The 15,185-nt window shown below is 42.4% G+C and overlaps 1 long non-coding RNA gene across 1 annotated transcript; it reads left to right on the top strand.

Moving 5' to 3' along the window:
* Positions 840-8,650, top strand: LOC109228322. The gene is made up of 2 exons (XR_002068366.1): positions 840-966; positions 8,339-8,650. It is a non-coding gene; the product is annotated as an uncharacterized LOC109228322 (long non-coding RNA).

Here is a 15,185-nt window from a genome sequence, read left to right as displayed (position 1 = left end):
GCACTTATATATAGTTTTCTCTTGATAGTAAAATTTTCAGTTGTTTGCTTCCGCAAGTTAGTTTGTTTTCCGCAAGTTGTATAAATTCCGCATTGTTAGACTTACCTAGTTGTAGGAACTAGGTGCCATCATGACATGTTCACGGAGGGCGAACTGGGGTCGTGACAAGTTGGTATCAGAGCTCTAGGTTCATAGGAGTCACGGAACACAGGCCGGTTTATTAGAGTCTCGCTGATCGGTACAGAGACGTCTGTGCTTATCTACGAGAGGTTATGTAACTGTTTAGGAAAAATTTTCACTTCATTTGATTTCCTTGTCGTGCGATATTTTTGACACCAATCCTAAATTTTTTGCCTTCTACTCTCTCACAGATGGTGAGGACACGTGCTACTCGACAGGGGCGGAGGTACAATAGTGGATGCGGGTTCGGACGAACCCAGTGACTTTTTCCGAAACCCTGTATTTGTATTGAAAAATTTACCATATCTATATAAATATATTTTGCTGAACCCAGTAACAAAAGAGGTCTGCGTTCAATGGTAAAGGTTGTAGGTTCGCTGGAAAAAGATGAGGGTTTGATTCCCCTTTAAAGCAGTATGTTATTTCGTTTTTTTTTTTTAAATATTTTTTTCACAAAACAACTCAACAACAACGTTTTCTTTACTTTCCTTTCAACCGATACTAAATTTGTTGTATTTAAAAGGAAAAAGGCTGCACTATTACATAAAGCAAAGAGGAATTCACTTTTCATTAATATAATATATATAATATACTTATTTAAAAGGAAAAAGGCTGCACTATTACATAAAGCAAAGAGGAATTCACTTTTCAATAATATTCTTCGTTCCACTTTTCACTTTCCTCTTTCTCTCTCTCAATAGGAATTCAAACCGAAATGGTTTGAATTCTCCGGCGAACCTTGCCGCTGACGTATATTCTTCTCTGTCGACTTTCGCTGCCGATCGTGTAAGTACAACTCCGATATTCTCTTTCATTTGCCTTATTGCTTCATCACTGTCACCCAGTACCTTCAGATCGTCTTAATATTCAAAAATTAGTCAGTAGAGTGATGTAGTTTTAATGTTGAAATGATCCTTTTTTAGATTATTTTCTTTTGATCATTTATTTTTGACAGTGCTCCGCCTCTGTGTTGGAATAGAGTCATGTTTCACTTACTGCTATACTTATGCCCTTATTAAGAAGAAAACTTTCATGTCTACAGTAGAGCTACAGTGGAAGAAAATCCAGTGCTTTTTTTGAGACCCTGTATTTGTAATTTAGAACCCATACACTTAGAATCCTAGCTCCGCCTCTGCTACTCGAGATGATCAGACACCCGCGTCCCCTACTGCAGCCGTCAGATGCCGGGGCCGAGGTAGAGGTCGTGGACGCGCACGTGGTACAGCCAGAGCACCTGCGCGAGCTGCCGCTGAGGTACCGCCAGCAGATCCTGCCGGAGTTCAGATACTAGCCACGCCTCCAGTTACTACTGCTCCAGCCCTTCAGGAGACTTTGGCACAGTTTATGAGCATGTACACAACGTTGGCTCAGGCAGGGTTGCTTCTCCTTGTTGCAGCCACATCCCAGGCCGGGGGAGGAGCACAGACTCCCGCCGCCCGCACTCCTGAGCAGCGAGTGCATGTTGAGCAGGTCCCAGAGATTAATCCTGTACAGCCTGCAGTACCAGTTCAGCCCGAGGGTAGGTCAGCTGCTTCAAAGGACGAGCAACAGAGACTTGAGAGGTTCAAGAAGTATGATCCTCCAGTGTTCAGTGGGCTAGCATCAAACGATGCCTTGGGATTTCTAGAGGAGTGTCATCGTATTCTTCGCACTATGGGCATAGTGGAGTCCAGCGAGGTTTCTTTCACTGCTTTTCAGCTTCGGGGAGCTGCCTATGATTGGTGGCGCACTTATGAGATAGACAGTCCAGTCGAGGCTGCTTCACTGACCTGGACCCAGTTCTCAGACATGTTCATGAGAGAGTTTGTCCCTCAGAGTCTCAGGGATACATGGCGCGTGGAGTTTGAGCATTTGCGCCAAGGTGCTATGACCGTTTCAGAGTATGCTATTCGTTATACCAGAATGGCTAGGCATGCACCAGCCTTGGTTGCTACTGTTCGCGAGAAAGTTCGCCGGTTTATTGAGGGTCTTATTCCACCCATCAGATCTAGCATGGCTCGAGAGTTGGAGATGGACATTTCTTATCAACAGGTAGTGAGCATTGCTAGGAGGATCAAGGGTATGCTCGCCAGGGAGCGAGTGGAGAGGGAGGCCAAGAGCTCTCGAGAGTCGGGCCACTACTCTGGTGCCCGTACTCCAGCAGCAGGTCGTTATGGTAGGGGTTTTGTGGGTCGCCCCGTTCATTCAGCTCTTCCAGCAGCCAGCAGGCCTATACCTCAGGAGCCTTATTATGCACCTCCAGTTTTTAGCGTGCCTCCTGCACGGGGTATTTCCAGAGGTCAGTCCAGCAGACCTGGCCCCAGCCAGTCACAACCACCACGTCCTCCCAGAGTGTGTTTCGAGTGTGGCGATACACGCCATATGGTTAGGGACTGCCCTAGACTTAGTAGGGGTACATCTTCACAGATTGCTCAGCCACAACATGCCCCTCAGAATTCTCAGGCCATGATCACAGCTCCAGCTGCTACCCCTCCTGCCCAGCAGGGTAAGGGCGGAGGTCAGGAAGATAGAAGTCGCCCTCGAGGGGGAGGTCGGTCCAGATATTATGCTATTCCTGCCCGTACCGAGGTTGTTGCCTCCGATTCTGTTATTACAGGTATTATACTGGTCAGTCACAGAGAGGCATCGGTTCTATTCGATCCCGGTTCTACTTATTCATATGTGTCTTCTTATTTTGCTCAACATCTGGGTGTGCCCCAGGCTTCTTTGAGTGCCCCCGTTTATGTTTCTACTCCTGTGGGGGATTCTCTTGTTGTGGACCGCATTTATCGGTCATGTTTGGTTATTATTCGTGGTTTTGAGACCAGAGCAGACTTATTATTACTCAATATGGTGGATTTTGATATTATCTTAGGCATGGATTGGTTGTCGCCCCATTATGTTATTCTTGATTGTCACACCAAGACCGTGACGCTAGCTATGCCAGGTATTCCGCGTGTTGAGTGGAGTGGTACTTTAGATCACACTCCCAGTAGAGTTATCTCTTTTCTTAAAGCTCAGCGTATGGTTGAGAAAGGGTGTGCCGCTTACTTAGCTTATGTGAGAGATGTCAGTGTTGATACCCCTTCTGTTGATTCAGTCCCAGTGGTATGGGATTATCCCGATGTGTTTCCAGCTGATCTTCCGGGCATGCCGCCCGATAGGGACATTGATTTTGGCATTGATTTGTTGCCGGGCACTCAGCCCATTTTTATTCCTCCGTACCGTATGGCTCCTCCTGAATTGAAGGAGTTGAAGGATCAGTTACAGGAATTGCTCGATAAGGGTTTTATTCGACCTAGTGTTTCACCTTGGGGTGCTCCTGTCTTGTTTGTGAAGGAAAAGGATGGTTCTATGCGTATGTGTATTGATTATCGCCAGTTGAATAAGGCTACAGTGAAGAACTCACAAAATATGAGTTCTGGTTGGATTCTGTGGCATTCTTAGGCCACGTGGTGTCGAGTGAGGGCATTCGGGTGGATCTGAAGAAGATAGAGGCAGTGCAGGCCTAGACCCTCCTCAGCTACAGAGATTCGCAGTTTCCTTGGCTTGGCGGGTTACTACCGTTGTTTTGTGGAGGGGTTTTCATCGATTGCAGCCCCTATGACTAGATTGACCCAGAAAGGTGTTCCATTTCAGTGGACAGAGGAGTGTGAGGCGAGCTTTCAGAAGCTCAAGACAACTTTGACTACGGCCCCAATTTTGATATTGCCTACTGGTTCGGGGTCTTATACAGTTTATTGTGATGCTTCACGGGTTGGCCTTGGAGCGGTATTGATGCAGGACGGTAGGGTGATTGCATACGCGTCCAGACAGTTGAAGATACATGAAAAGAATTACCCTGTCCACGACCTTGAGTTAGCTGTTATTATTCACGCCTTGAAAATCTGGCGTCATTATTTGTACGGTGTGCCTTGTGAGATTTATACTGACCATCGGAGTTTGCAGCACTTGTTCAAGCAAAAGGATCTAAACTTGCGCCAGAGGAGGTGGCTAGAGTTGCTGAAAGATTATGATATTACTATTCTGTATCACCCGGGAAAGGCCAATGTGGTAGCTGATGCCTTGAGTCGCCGGGCAGAGAGTTTGGGGAGTTTACAATATTTACCAGCTTCAGAGAGGCCTATGGCGATGGATGTTCAGGCCTTAGCCAGTCAGTTCGTGAGATTGGATCTTTCAGAGCCTAGTCGGGTCCTAGCTTGCGTTGTTTCTCGGTCTTCTTTATTCGACCGTATCAGGGAGCGGCAGTATGATGATCCTCATTTACTTGTCCTTAAGGATACGGTTCAGCATGGCGATGCCAGAGATGTGACCGTTGGAGATGACGGGGTATTAAGGATGCAAGGTCGAATTTGTGTGACCAATGTTGATGAGCTTCGAGAGTTGATTCTAGCAGAGGCCCATAGTTCGCGGTATTCCATCCATCCTGGTGCTGCGAAGATGTATCAGGAATTCAGGCAGCACTATTGGTGGAGGCGGATGAAGAAGGATATAGTTGGATATGTAGCCAGATGCCTCAAATGTCAGCAGGTGAAGTATGAGCACCAGATACCAGGTGGGTTGCTTCAACAGATAGAGATTCCGGAGTGGAAATGGGAGCGTATCACCATGGACTTTGTATCTGGACTCCCGCGGACCTTGAAAAAGTTTGATGCCATTTGGGTCATTGTGGATCGACTGACCAAGTCCGCTCATTTTATCCCTGTGTGTACTACTTATTCATCAGAGCGGTTGGCGGGGATTTATATCCGGGAGATTGTCCGTCTGCATGTCAGACAGGGGTACTCAGTTCACATCACGGTTCTGGAGAGCTGTTTAGTAGGAGTTGGGTACTCGGGTGACGATGAGCACAATATTTCACCCCCAGACGGACGGACAGTCCGAACGCACTATTCAGATTCTTGAGGATATGCTTCGTGCGTGTGTGATTGAGTTTAGAGGATCTTGGGATCAGTTCTTGCCATTGGCTGAGTTTGCTTACAATAACAGTTATCAGTCCAGCATTCAGATGGCGTCGTATGAGGCTTTATATGGTAGGAGGTGCAGATCTCCGGTGGGTTGGTTTTGAACTGGGTGAGGCTAGATTGTTGGGTATAGATTTAGTTCAGGATGCGTTGGAGAAGGTTAAGGTGATCCAGGATAGACTCCGTACAGCCCAGTCCAGATCGAAGAGTTACGCGGACAGGAAGGTTCGTGATGTCTCATATATGGTCGGAGAGCGGGTTCTGCTTCGGGTTTCGCCTATGAAGGGCGTTATGAGATTTGGGGAAGGGGAAGTTGAGTCCGAGGTTTATTGGCCCTTTTGAGATATTGAAGCATGTTGGAGAATTCGCTTATGAGCTTGCCCTACCTCCCAGCTTAGTAGGAGTTCATCCGGTATTTCATGTTTCGATGCTCCGGAGGTATCACGGAGACCCGTCGCACGTATTGGATTTCAGCTCAGTCTAGTTGGACAAGGAGTTATCTTATATTGAGGAACCGGTGGCTATATTGGATAGACAGATCAGAAAGTTGAGATCGAAGAACATTGCTTCAGTAAAGGTTCAGTGGCGTTGTCAGCCGGCCGAGGAGGCGACTTGGGAGACTGAGCGGGATATGCGCAGCCAGTACCCTCATCTTTTCACTACTTCAGGTATGTTCTTTATGCTCATTCGAGGACGAATGAATGTTTAAGTGTGAGAGGATGTAACGACCCGGCTGGTCGTTTTTAGAATTTACGACCCGATCCCCTATTTACTGTTTTCCCCAAGTTCATTTCTGCTATTTTGGTTTGCCGGGACATTCGGTGTTGAGTTTCGGAGAGTTAGAGCTTAAGTGTTGGAACGTGGTCCGTAGTCGGAACAGTGTGAAGACGGCCTCGGAATGGAAATCTGATGGTTCCGTTAGCTCCGTTAGGTGATTTCGGGGTTAGGAGTGTGACCGGAAGTAATTTTGGAGGTCCAGTATAGAATTAGGCTTGAATTGGCGAAGTTAGTATTTTGGCGATTTCCGGTTGGTAGGCGAGATTTTGATATGAGAGTCGGAATGGAATTCCGAGAGTTGCTGTAGCTTTGTTAGGTGATTTGGGATATGTGTGCAAAATTTCAGGTCATTCGGACGAGGTTTGGTTGGTATTTTGATCGAATGCGTGTTTTGGAAGTTTTAGAAGAACTAAGGCTTGAATTCGATGTAATTTGATGGTTTTGGCGTTGTTTGAGGCATTTTGATGATTGGAGCAAGTTTGTATGATGTTTTAGGAGTTGTTGGTATATTTGGTTGAGGTCCCAGGGGCCCCGGGGTGAATTTGGATGGCTAACGGAAGGTTTTTGGGACTTTGGATGCTGCAGAAAATTGCAGGTCAGTGCTGTAGAGTTTTTCTCTATGCGATCGCAGGAGAGGCTTTGCGATCGCATAGAAGGATTTTTGGGGTTGGTCAGTTGTTCTATGCGATCGCAGGAGAGGCTTTGCAATCGCATAGAAGGATTTTTGGGGTTGGTCAGTTGTTCAATGCGAACGCATGAGGACCACTACGATCGCATAGAGGAACTTGGGAGCTTGAATTTTTGTTCATTGCGATCGCGTAGGTGTTTATGCGATCGCATAGTGTAAACTGCTTGGTCATTGCGTTCGCAGGGATGCTTATGCAATCTCATAGTGTTAAAATCAGAGGTGAAAATTTTGTGCATTGCGATCGCATAGAAGAAAATGCCTGGGCAGAATGTTAATTTCTGAAAATGGGACGTCGTTCCCATTTTCCATTTTTGACAATTTGGAGCTCGGTTAAGGCGATTTTTTAAGAGATTTTCGGAGAGGACAACGACGTAAGTGTTCTTAACTTAATTTTGGTTATATAACTCGAATCTATTACAAGTTTTGGCATTTAATCCGCGAATTTTGTTGGAAAAGTTTAGAAAACCCTCTTGGATAGAATCATGGATTTGAGGGTCGGAATGTTATGAGATTTGGATAATTTTGGTATGGTTAGACTCGTAAGAGTGCGAGGTTTCTGGAAACATAAATTTTACCCGATTCCGAGACGTGGGTTCGAGGGGCATTTTGGTTATTTTACATAATTTCGCGTATTAGCTTAGAATTTAATTGTAGAATCAATTACTTAAATTATTATTTACAGTATGAAATTTTATTGAATAGATTTGAGCCATTTGGAGTCGGATACTCATGGCAAAAGCGGGGTTTCAGGTTGACTTGCACTTGTTCGAGGTAAGTGGCTTGTCTAACCTTGTGTGGGGACCTTTCCCCTTAGGATGTGATATTTGGTAATTGAATGCCTTGTACGTGAGGTGACGAGTGCGTACTTGAGCTAATTGTTGAAAACCCAAAATTTTACTTAAAAATATTTGAACTGAGTTTATTTCGTACTTGCTTTATTCTACCTGCCATTATATTCTGTGCTAGTCTAGAAAAGCATGTTTAGTTGATCCAAATTGCCTACTTGCTTAATTTGCCTTAATTGCATTACGTGGAGCATGCTAGGTTAGAACTATCTGTGGCTTGTATTGTTGTACTTCATTTCTGAATATTCTTTGATTGTGGTTGCGCATTTACATTGGGACTACGGATGCGGGATTCCGGTAGCTCCCCCTTGTTTGTTTACTTTGGGACTACGGGTTAGATTCCCGGGAGATCCCCCTGCACATTTACTTTGGGACTACGGGTTGGATTCCCGGGAGATCCCCCTACATATTTACTTTGGGATTACGGGTTAGATTCCGGGGAGATCACCCTGCACATTTACTTTGGGACTACGGGTTAGATTCCCGGGAGATCCCCCTACACATTGATAGTTGGACTACGGGACGGTATCGCGGGAGATCCTTCAGATATATTCATACGATGGACTACGGGACGGTATCCCGGGAGCTCCTCGGACAGATTGGTAAAATGGACTATAGGACGGTATCTTGGGAGATCCTCATTATTGGTGTTGGTATTGAGCTGTTTACTCTGTGTTATCATATTTTCTGCGTGTTGATTGTTGTTTGTGTAATCCGATTTACTCAATAGCTGTATCTCATTATTTCTGTTTATTTCATACTGTTGTCAACCTTACTATTTATTTTATCTCAGTAGGGCCCTGACCTTCCTCGTCACTACCCAACTGAGGTTAGGCTTGGCACTTACTGAGTACCGCTGTGGTGTACTCATGCCCCTTCTGCGCATGTTTTTTTTTCATGTGCAGCCCCAGGTACCTCCACCCAGGCGTACTATCCTCGCGGAGGAAAGATCTAGCAAAGACTTTGAGGTATATCTGCCACGTCCGCAGACCAGAAGTTTCTATCTTATTCCAGCTTTACTATATGACTTTCCTTCCTTTCGGTTGTATAGACATTCTGGAGTTAGAGCAGTGTATTTTATTTCTATTAGCCTGTGTTTCCTGTGAGTTTCCGGATTTTGGGAGTCTGTTTTGGATTTCGTGATATGGGTTGTATTATGCCAAGTGGCACTTATATACAGTTTTCTTTTGACAGTAAAATTTTCAGTTGTTTGCTTCCGCAAGTTAGTTTGTTTTTCGCAAGTTGTATAAATTCCGCATTGTTAGGCTTACCTAGTAGTAGGGACTAGGTGCCATCACGACATGTTCACGGAGGGCGAAATGGGGTCGTGACAGTAAAATTAGCCATTTTACTTATATTAAAATAACCTGTTATACTTTTTAAGGGGTGATTCTTTCCCAAACCACGCATAAATACGAAGTGGCTCTGTACAGCTTCTCTATAATCACTTTATTGCCAAGATGGCTGGAGGCTCGGACGCTCGGTGGCACGTTGAAGGAAGATAGGAAAGGAGTGAGCAGTCATAAACGTTTGAAACTGACAATAGCTAATGCTTAAATGACAAAATAGGTCCTGAAAAGTTCCAACTTCGTGATCCTTTTTTCTTCGTATTCTTTCAAAATCCTTTTCATGGAATAAGAAAAACCCTGAAAAATACTCCATATACCAAACACTTGTGATACAAAAGTCATAATAGACTAGCGAATTACGAGAATACCACAAATAATTCCTGTTCATTCACACTAAGTTTTATTTTACCTGAATAACAAAGAATACGAAAGTGATGGGGGGAATTTTTACTCAATTATCCACCTAAAAAACAACACGATTGGAAAGGGAATTTATTATCAATCTCTCCATTTTTTAATACCAAATAATTTTACTTTTCCATTACAATGTCTTCGTAAAATATAGCTATACACAACCTAGATATCCCATTGGGTCATCATGTCTAAAGATAGTAGAGTCATCAGCAAAATTACAAGAGAAATTAGTGCTTTTTAGGGCACAAAGGTTTCCCAGGTTAGCCAAGCTATTACATGTCCTATCCGATACAATTTTAACATAAAAAGATCCTAACTTGTCTGCTGACATAGCTGTCATAGCAAAGCAAGGTGGGACTACATGATGAGATTTTATGTGTGCATCGGCCGAGTAATATTACAAGTCACTACTAGAAATCCGGAAAAAAGCGATCATGAAAAGCGACCAAAGTTGATCGCTTATTGGCCAAAAAGCGACAAAAAAGCGACCAAACACGCCAGGTCGATATTAAGCTGGTCCCTCTACCTTAGGGACCAAAGCAACCAACTTTGGTCTCTCAGGTAAAAGGACCAAATTTTCCTGGTAAAGAAAATAGCGACCAACTTTGGTCGGAACAATATTATAATATTATAATTTTAGCGACCAAAGTTGGTCTCTTTATGTAAAATTACGTTTTTATTTATTTATTATTAATCATAAAATAGCGACCAACTTTGGTCTGTAAAAAAAATATTATATTTTAAAATCTGAAAAATAGCGACCAAAGTTGGTCGTTAACTTCATGGATTAATTTTTTTTTTAGTAATAAGCGACCAACTTTGGCCGCTATATTTCCAGAAATTGTTAGTTTTCTGGGAAATAGCGACCATAGTTGGTCGCTTTTTGTGAAATCTGGGTTATATAGCGACCAATCTTGGTCGCTATTTCCCAAAAAATTATTTTTTTAATAGAAAGCGACCAAAGTTGGTCGCTTTTCTTGGTATATTGCTGGCAGGAACTGCCTGTTTTGATAGCTACACCACTTGCCAGCTTACTAAAATTCCTAAATAGGCATTTTATGCCAACAACAACAACAACAACAAGTAACACCAACAACAAAAAAGCAACAACAACAACAACAACAACAACAACAACACAATAACAACATTATAACTAACAAAGTATAAAGTTCAATAGATCTTTATAATTTAAGCTAACCAAACTAATAAGTTAACTGTTATTACAAAACCATTCGAAAATCGATTGTATTTGTCTAGTATAAACTAATAAGTTCAAAGATTGTTCTGTACATCATTATCATCACTGTCTGATGAACTTTCTTCACCATGACGGTATCCAGAATGGGCTATTTGTGGAGGATGGGAAGAACGATCAAGGGGAGGACGGGAGGAACGAGCATGGGGAAGGCGAGCCTCTGGCGATGACTCACGAGACCGGGGAATCGGAAAACTGCCAGAAGCTAGGAAAGATTTGATCTGCTCTTGCATGCCCTTGTATTGAGCTTGCATGCCAGAGTACTGCATATCTCTAAGCCTTTCTCTCTCCTTGGCAGCTTCTAGCTCGGATGTGAGCTTTTCCACAGTATCCCGCATAGAGGAGAGGCTCTCCCAATCAAGTTGCTCGGCATGGGAGGAAGTCCCTATTCCTTGCATTCCACACTTATAGCGATGAAATTTCTTATTAGGAAGCCCGTATACCTTCCCCCATTTTGGACCGCCAGCAGCCTACGTCCACATTCTCTCAGCATCCTCGTCCGATAGTTAGATTGGCGCGCCCGACTCATTAGGTGGCTGACTGCATATGAATTGCTCCACTTCAGCTGTGAAGCGACCCTATAAGAAAAATTTCATTGAATTACTATTTCAAAATTTATATAAAAGTAAATCAAAATTCTTAATAAAAAGTGAAAACTTACATGTACAGTTGAGGTTCGGCCCTCGACCCATCTTTCTTGGTCTGTCTCTTTCTTCTTCTTTACAATATGAGTCTCCTTGAAGAGCTCATCTTGGTTCATCGGATGCCCCAACTTTTTTTCCTGAAAACTCATAAATTTTAGTTAATAAACAAAATACATATACTTTGAAAATTAAAATAAATTAAGCAATTACGTACCATTCTTCGTTTTATCGTCCCTAGGCTGATCGCACCTCCAGTGTGCAAGGATCCTCCCTTCTTAGATGCCCGGGCTTTCTTTCCTTTTTCGCTCTTCTGTAAGAATCTGCGGTAAGCCATTGCCTTTGCAAATCATCCCATAAATTCTGAAGCAACCAGTCAAGCTTCTGGTTCAACCTCCTAGCTTTGGAGAAACAATGGGACAACCGCTTTCGAGCTTTTAGATGGAAATTTGCAGCCACTTCCGCGCTATAGCGGTGTTCCCATACACACTTGCTCTATATTTCAAAAGTCAAGTATTATATGGAAATATCATAAAAGCTATATTCGATATATTATACTTAGCTTTTATTAGCTAATAATTATTCAAAAGTTAAGTATATTAACTACTTATAATATAATATTAGCTAAATGCTAATAAATGATTATACTGCTTAAAAGAATATTTATACTTTAAATTGATTGAAGATTGCCTCCTTGAGAGCGAATGGGAATTCACTCCAAGTCGCATAAGGACCATCATAAAGCTTTCTGGTGGCTTTGGTGATGATCCTAGTAGTAACATTACTAGGGATGAACCTGCAATTTTATTAAAAAAAACACATTAATATCTTAGTAAAACTGTACTAAACAAAAAGTTAAAATAACAAATAACTCTTACCCGTCACCCTCAGGGACTATGATGATCCTGCCATATTCATCATAATGCACCTCCTCGTCATCATCAATATCATTGTCCGAGGCATGTATATCGGAGGCATGTGTGGAAGGTGTAGGGGGGTCAGAGCTAGTATCTCGCAGGCGAAGGCCTGCAATAGATGGAGTCCCAGATGAAGATGGCTGCGAGCCCTGGGACTGCGAGCCCTGGGAGTGCGACATAACTGTATGGGCCGCAAGTGGATGAGACACAGATAGCTGTGACCCAAGTGGCTGTGACACGGATGGATGTGATCCATGTGGATGTGACATGGATCGATGCGATCCATGAGCTGCTGATGGATGCGATCTATATGGTAGTGAGACAGGTGGACTGTATGTAGGTCGTACAGTCTTATGGCCCTGTGAAGAAAGACATGGTGTCTGCACGAAGGTGTAGGGCTGGTGATGCGCTGGCAGCTCAGAATAGCCTTGGGGTGGAGGCCCAGACATAGGCATAGGCACAGGCATCTGTGAAGAGGCACGAAGGGATTGAGTAGTATCTTCTACCCTCCTCTTTAGTTTCCTAGCCTTTTCTCTACCCCGAGAACCAGTAGGATCACTGTTACCTCGACCCTTGCCTGTCATCTGCATAATATAATACATAGTTAGATTGAAACATATAAAGAAACTAGCTATAAACGAGAGTTATTAAAGAAACCAACTTTTTAAAGCTCATCAACGTATAGTTCCTCGTCCGAGAATTCTTCTTCCTCACTAGTTTGAGCTTCATCAGTTGATTCTTCTCCTCGTTGCCTATAATTCTTACTTCATCTATATCAACTTCTTCCAATATGTGTTCAGGATGTTCCAAATTATTTTCTAAAACTTCGTACACTATTTGGTGAACACTGGAGATATCGTTTTGATATGCAACATCTAACACATTCTCGCCTTCTACCCTACCCACAGGCTTAGTTTTTATTACAACCCACCAATCAGACTTATTCCGCCGCAATAAATAAGGAGCATAATACACTTGCCTAACATTATGTGCAATTATGAAAGGATCATAGCGATCATACTCCCTCGTATGATTAACCTCAATTATGTTGTATTGATTGTGTACTCTTGTACCTCTTGTTGGATGTGGGTCAAACCACTTGCATCTAAAGAGTATCAATTTATTATTTGGCCAACCTGTATATTCTAGTTCTATTATTTCTTTGAGCACACTACAATAATCAATATCTCCATCTTGGTTGCCATCACCACCTTGAACCCACACCCCACTGTTGTTGCTATTTTTATTTTTAGAGCAATCCTCTGTATGAAACTTATAACCATTCACAACGTACTTAGACATGGTTGTGACCTCAACCCTAGGTCCCCAAGATATATCTTTCAAAAATTGATTTACACCACTATTTGGATCATTTACCTACAAATCATTAAATAAATTCATAAGTTAGCATAACTTCCAAACATTGTTCCTACATAGTGTTAGAATATTTTAAGGAGAAACTTACAAATTGTTTGAACCACGTATCAAATCTCGTATATACAGCATCATGGCCAAATTGACCCACAAAGTGACTGTGACACATCAAATATTTTTAGTAGTTGCATTGAGATGTAATCACAGTAATTTTTAGATTTTGATAACTACTAAATCAATACTTACTTGAGATATGGTACAACTTCGGGACAATTTAGCAACACGTGAAGTGTAGCTGACTTGTACTCCATATCACTCAAGCTTCTCTTTCTAACATCCTTAGAGCATCGGCCTGGTTAATTGAATATGAACATAGGCGGATATAATGGATCATTCCTAAGGTCGACCGTGTGCCTGTTGGGCCTATTCCTAGCACATGGCACATTACTCTCAAAATAATATAGTGTTAGAATATTTTAAGGAGAAACTTACAAATTGTTTGAACCACGTATCAAATCTCGTATATACAGCATCATGGCCAAATTGACCCACAAAGTGACTGTGACACATCAAATATTTTTAGTAGTTGCATTGAGATGTAATCACAGTAATTTTTAGATTTTGATAACTACTAAATCAATACTTACTTGAGATATGGTACAACTTCGGGATAATTTAGCAACACGTGAAGTGTAGCTGACTTGTACTCCATATCACTCAAACTTCTCTTTCTAACATCCTTAGAGCATCGGCCTGGTTGATTGAATATGGACATAAGCGGATATAATGGATCATTCCTAAGGTCGACCGTGTGCCTGTTGGGCCTATTCCTAGCACATGGCACATTACTCTCAAAATAATAAGAACAAAATTGGGCAGTTTCCTTCGCAAGATAAGCTTCGCATATAGATCCTTCAATCCTATTCCTCTGCTTAACAAATTGTTTGCATTTGCCAATTGTCCTACATAATTTCAGGTTAGCCAAGAAAATTTGTTTAAATTAAAACAGAAAATTACATCAAACCTAAAATATTACCTCTCAAAGGGATACATCCATCTGCATTGAACAGGCCCTCCAAGTGTGCCTCGTGTACAAGGTGGATTGGAAGGTGTTCCATCACATCAAAAAACCCACATGGAAATATATTTTCCATCTTAGTAGATGTTACACGAATGTTCTGATCCATCTGGAGTAGGTTTTCTTCCCTTAATGTGGAAGAACACAAGTCTTTGAAAAACAAACTAATCTCTGTGATGGGTTTCCAGATTCTTTCAGGCAAACCAGAAAATTCAATAGGCACTGCGGTCTCCATGAAAACATGACATTCATGACTTTTCAAATGGCTCAACTTCCCTACCTCCATATCAACTTTTTTCCCAAAATTCGACGCATAACCCTCAGGCATCTTCAATTTCGTTATCCAATCACAAATTTGCCGTCTTTCCTCCAAAGTGAATGTGCAACTTGCTTTGGGCTTGAACACCTTACCATTGTTTGCTATCTGCAAGTATAATTCATGCCGCCTGCAATATTCTTGTAAGTCCATTCTAGCCTTCGGGTTATCCTTTGTCTTACCTTTAACATCCATCACTGTGTTGAACAAATTGTCAAAATAGTTCTTCTCAATATGCATGACATCAAGGTTGTGACGGAGAAGATTATCCTTCCAATAAGGAATCTCCCAAAATATACTCTGTTTCGTCCAATTATGAGTAACACCGTATCCGGGGAATCTATAAGGTGGAGCTTCAGTAACTTTACTGAAGTTTTGGACCCTCTCCCAAATTTCCTCACCTGAAAG

This window comes from Nicotiana attenuata, chromosome 6, assembly GCF_001879085.1.
Source record: "Nicotiana attenuata strain UT chromosome 6, NIATTr2, whole genome shotgun sequence".
Classification (NCBI taxonomy): domain Eukaryota; kingdom Viridiplantae; phylum Streptophyta; class Magnoliopsida; order Solanales; family Solanaceae; genus Nicotiana; species Nicotiana attenuata.
Note: the sequence above shows the minus strand (reverse complement) of the source record. Positions and strands in the feature narration are given on the sequence as shown.